Consider the following 6,000-nt stretch of genomic DNA (forward strand, 5'->3'; position numbering starts at 1 on the left):
CAACCTCTAGATACACCACATCATCATTCGCAAAAAGCCTCAGTGAACTTCCGATGTTATCCATAAGGTCATTTATGTATATCGTGAATAGCAACTCCCCTGCGGCACATCTGAAATCACTCTTACTTCGGAAGACTACTCTCCATTGAGAATGACATGCTGCGTTCTGTTGCCTAAGAACTCTTCAATTCAATCACACAATTGGTGTGATAGTCGATATGCTCTTACTTTGTTCATTAAACGACTGTGGGGAACTGTATCGAACGCCTTGCGGAAGTCAAGAAACACGGCATCTACCTGGGAACCCGTGTCTATGGCCCTCTGAGTCTCGTGGACGAATAGCGTGAGCTGGGTTTCACGCGATCGTCTTTTTCGAAATCCATGCTGATTCCTACAGAGTAGATTTCTAGTCTCCAGAAAAGTCATTATACACGGCTATGTTTATGTTTGCTGTGAAGTTCCCTTTGCTTCCGCAGCAGTTTTCTAACTGGGTTGTTGTACCACGGTGGCTCTTTTCCATCTCTTACGATCTTGCTTGGCACATACTCATCTAACGCATATTGTACGATGGTTTTGAACTTTGTCCACTGATTCTCAACACTATCTGTACTTGAGACAAAACTTTTGTGTTGAGCCGTCAGGTACTCTGTAATCTGCTTTTTGTCACTTTTGTTACTTTTTATATTCTCCCCTTCCTGGGTGATGGCATTATACACGTTTCTGCTCATTTGCACTTAATCCTTGTTATTTATTTAACATACGTTGAAAGGTGCCTACACTGAGCCACAGCCCCAGAGATTGCGCCAAAGAGTATTATTCAGCCGCCTCCACTGGCAGTTCTTGTCGAGAAGTCGTAGTGGGCAGTGCTTATTGAGAAGTAGCGGTAGGCAGTGCTTGTTGAGATGTAGCACTGGTGAGTCGTTGTTGAGAAGTTCCCATGGAGAGTGCTTGTTCAGATGTTGTCATGTTGTTTTGATGGGCTAGACACCAGATATTGTTGGATTGGGGATGCTGTAATGATCAGAGTGTGCTTTTCGTCAATATATATGAAGGTAAAAAATTCCTTTTTTTATTATTTCAATGTCTTAAACAATAATGCCTCTTGGTCACAGGTTCAGTCAACAAAGCATCTGGCTCGTGTTCTTGTATTAGACTGTATTTCTGGTTTCCATGTGCAATTGTAGTATTTCTGTTTATTTTTTTTAATTACTACAGTATAAATGGTATTTAAAATATCTTGTCGTATTGAGGAAGAACCGTGCCAGATGTGTACGTTGAATCACACTTCCACACACAGAACAGCGACAGTTGTGCCTTGTTGTTTCGTAGCTTTCATAGTTGCTGGGGACTTAATTAATTAATTGTGTTAACGGAAATTTCGTTTCATTCTTTGTTGTTGTTCTATGCAGTCAGATTGCGTACAAATACTAATCAGGGCCAACCGTTTACGAGACTGCGTAACCGGACAGACAGAAAATTGAAAAGTATTTGCATTCATTATATAATTAAGCCCCCATGCACGTGGCGACCGCTGCTTCGGACCGTCCCTTGGAATTCTTTTGATTGTAAAAATAGCAGACAGTAGTATTGTTGAAGTAATTTGTAGTTTAGTAATTGTAGTCTATATTGCATGTGTAGATTTGGTAATTGTCTTTCTTCTAATGGTATTTTTTGCAGAATTTAATTTTTGTTGTCTGTATACGGGTTAGGCAATTTTGTGCAATTATGAAGATTTCAATTGTTCGTTAATCGTGTTTGTCGGGAAGCATTTCGTGTGAATGGTATTGTTGGAGATAAAGTCTCATTGTGTGTAATTTTCGTATAGTGACGAATTTTGTATGTTTTGTAAATGATTACGCGATCGATGAAAAAGGCAAAAATGATGGATAGTCAGAATGACGAAATTGTTGACATGGCGAACTCGCCAACACAGGAGAACAGTATGATGAATAATGAAGTGGAAAACAATTTAATAAGTCAGGAAAATAGTCCGGAACCATTTCAAAATTTTTCTCAATCAGAAAATTCACAGAATACGAGATTAACGATAGAAGATTCTGAAATAGTATCGAACACAGATAGCTTTACAGCTATGACGAAAGAAGTTGGTTTTGCGGGAAATGTTAGGGGTGAAAAGAATTTCGAACCAATTAACATGGAGCAGTTGATGGGTGCTATATTAAATTTGGGATCACATATGGGAACAATGGAAATATGGTTAGACTCACTGGGATCACAGTTAAGATCTGAATTAAAAACAGTGGGATCGCGGTTAGACTCACAAATAGGAACAATTAAAACAGAGATAGGAACAATTAAAACTGACATGGGAACAATGGAAACATGGTTAGGATCTGAATTAAAAACAGTGGCAACACGGTTAGAAACTGATATGGGAACAATGGAAACACGGTTAGACTCACGAATAGGGACATGTTTCAAAAACATGAAAGATGAATTAAAGAAAGAAATTAAAGAAGAAGTACAACCAATTTTGAATGCTCACAATAACAGATTAATTGCAATAGAAATTAGTCAAAAGGAACAGGATAGAGAACAGAAAGAAAGAGATCGCGTGATAGTACAAAAATTTTCAGAGTTAAATTTACAACGTGCACATGATAAGGAAGAAATATTTGAAAGAATCGAGGAATCCGTACCAAATGACAGAATAAATAACCTAACACAGCGGTATGAACAGTTAACTACTAAATGTGTCAATACTGAAACCCGAGTCGCGACACTTACGGAAGACGTAAATAAACAGAATGAACAATTAGGTGACTTATCGGAAAGAGTTGAGGAGATTTCAGATAAATTGACAAGTCTTAGTTTAAATGCGGACAGAGATTCAGATGATACAGCTCCATTGCCATTTGCAGAAACCGAAGAGTACCAGAACATAAATAAGCATGTTGAAAATCAGGGAAAATTTAATGAACGCGTCAAAAGGGAATTTGAGGCATTACAAAAGCAAGTCAAACATATTGAAGGCGAAATCGTAGGAAAAGACAGCAGAAGAAATTTAGAATCACAGATAGCAGAGGGGTTTGAAGACAATAATTTATTTCATTTACGGGATGCAACAAGAGAGCGCCAGGCGCGTGAACTTGACAATAATCGACATCCGGACTGGGACAGACGCGGTAGGTCTTTGTCGCCACGAGGACAAAACTTTGACTATAAATACTTCTTAACTGTTCGGAAATTTAAGATCTTTCGCAATTCTGAGAATGACATACATCCATGTTCATGGTTAGATCAATTTATGTACGCACTTCCACCAAATTGGCCACTAAGTCACAAACTGGAATTGATGTGCGGCTATTAAAGTCCTCCGGGGATTCACTACACTAAGTGAATATGTGCCGTAGTGTGCACCGGGCCCCGAGCTGTAGTGGTGCTATTTCCCCTTTAGTTTTCTGCACTGCTGCCTACTCTTTTACTATTCTTTGCATCTATCAAAACAAACTCTTCAACTATCAATCTATCTAGAGAGTCGGTAAAGAATAACCGGATATGAATATTTTACCCAAAAGTGATTTCGGAAACTACCGTTTGGACTTACTGTATCTTCAGCAGCATTCATTTGTAGTTTAAACGAAATTTTACCTGTTTATCTTCGTTACAATATTACTTCATACGTTGACGACATTCTTATTGCTAAACGTTCTTGGAGTGAGCACAACAAAATTTTGGATTCATTATTACGTATTTTTGCAAGAGTTGGCATTACAGTGAACTTGGAAAAATCTGAATTTGGTCGTTTTCAGGTGAAATTTCTTGGTCATATTATTTCTACAGAAGGTATTCTTCCTGATCCAGAGAAACTAGACGCTATTCGTAATTATGCTGTTCCTACCACAAAACGTGATGTTCGTAGTTTCCTTGGTGCCTGTAATTTTCTTAGACGCTTTGGTAAATTGGACGATTTGACCACACCTCGTTTATGTGAACTATCTAGAAAGAAATCAGAATTTGTACAACTTCGTGATGCTTTAGTTGCTGCTCCACTTCTTTCACATCCGGATTTATCTAAAGATTTTTGTTTGGCGACGGACTCATCATACAAAGGCCTAGGTGCACATTTATTTCAAGAGATAGAAGAAAACGGCGTTGTAGTACAGAAAACTATTGCATTTGGAAGTAGGTTCTCTCTAAATCAGAAAAGAATTATTCGATTACGGAACTTGAAGCCTTGGCTGTTGTTTGGGCTTTCACAAAATTTCGCGTATTTTTATATGGCAGACATACTAAGGTTTACACCGATCATCGAGCTCTGGAATTTCTTACGTCAACAAAATTAACTCATGGAAGATTGTCGCGATGGGCGCTGTATCTACAGGAATTTGATTTTAGTATTGTTTACATACAGGGTTCTTCAAATATTATTCCTGATGCTTTATCACGTGCACCTGTGGGTTTGAAACAAAGTGCTGAAGAGGACTGCAAAGAAAACACTTATTGTTTGATGTATATTCAAGGTGTTGCGTTTGAGAATTTTATTTCGTCTTCGCTCCAGGACATCGCTAAGGAGCAAAATAAGGATCCAATCTGGAAGGACATTAAGGAGAAGTGGAAGAGAAAGGAAAGCGTAGCGATTAGACAGTATTATTTAGTTCGCAATGATATTCTTTTTAAACGAAAATCGGTCGACAACTCTGTTTGGTTAGTTTGTATTCCTGATGAGTGGGTCAATAAATTGATTTGGTACACACATTTCAGTTATGCACACTTTGGTCCCAGAAAATACTTTCATAAATTACGAGAAAATTGCTACTTCAGTAATATGGAAAAACGTATTCGATCTGTTCTTGCCAAATGCAAATTATGTCAAAAGGCTAAGCCGCCAACTATTTCTCACAGAGCACCGTTGTCTCCTATCATTCCAGTGAAATTAAAGGAGATGGCTGCAGTCGATTTGTTCGGTCCAGTGGTTCGTTCTACTAATGGTTTTGCGTACATTTTGGTGGTAGTGGAATTGACATCAAAATATGTGTGTTTTACACCTTTACGCAAAGCAACAGCTCGTTCAGTGTCTAATGCTTACATCAAACATTTTCTTAAAGAAGTGGGTCATGTTGATAAAGTTATATCAGATAATGGATCACAGTTTCGTTCTAAAATTTGGCTTCGTACTCTACGGCGTCGTAAGATTAAACCAATTTTCATTTCACTTTTTCACCCTCAATCTAACGCTTCAGAGAGATGGATGAAGGAAATCAATAAATTGTGTCGACTTTATTGTCATCAGAATCACAGAACATGGGATCAGTACCTTCATATTTTTCAAAACATTCTGAATAAACTCCCTAATGATTCAACTTCTTTACCGCCGATATTGATATTAAAAAATAAAGCACCGACAAATCGCATTTCTGAAATCGTTCCTTTTCCGCCTTCACGGAAACTGCGGCATTCTGAAGTTGTCAACCTGGTTCTACAAAATATTGCGTCTGCGGCTGCTAGAAGAGAGAAATCAGCTCAACGTACTGGTCGTTTAAAAACCTTGTCAGTTGGTCAGAAGGTGTTAATTAAGTCTCATCGTTTGTCTCACAAAGGAAAAGGCTTGTGTCGCAAATTTTTTCTGCTTTATAACGGTCCATATAGAGTTCGCAAAATTATTCATGATAACACTGTCGAAGTAGAAACTTTTAAATCTCGGCGCTCTAAGGGAATGCATCATATATCGAACGTTAAAATTTTTGTGGAATGACAGACTTTTGAGAAACTAACAGATATACGTAAACACACGGAGAGTACAAGGATACCGCGCCGTGTTCCGGCGGCGGCACATACTCAAAGCAAACGTCAAGTCTGCGCGCCGCACAAGGCAGTCGTTGACCGCAAACAATTACTTCCCACGTCACGCGTACCTACAGCTGATCGAGCGCTGAGTGCGAATGCACTGACAGCCGTAAACAAATACACAGTTAATTTCTCCTATTAAATTCAGTATAAAGCTATAGTGACTTGATAAATTATGTTATTAACGTTCAG

Source organism: Schistocerca americana, chromosome 7 (genome assembly GCF_021461395.2).
Source record: "Schistocerca americana isolate TAMUIC-IGC-003095 chromosome 7, iqSchAmer2.1, whole genome shotgun sequence".
In the NCBI taxonomy this organism is placed as follows: domain Eukaryota; kingdom Metazoa; phylum Arthropoda; class Insecta; order Orthoptera; family Acrididae; genus Schistocerca; species Schistocerca americana.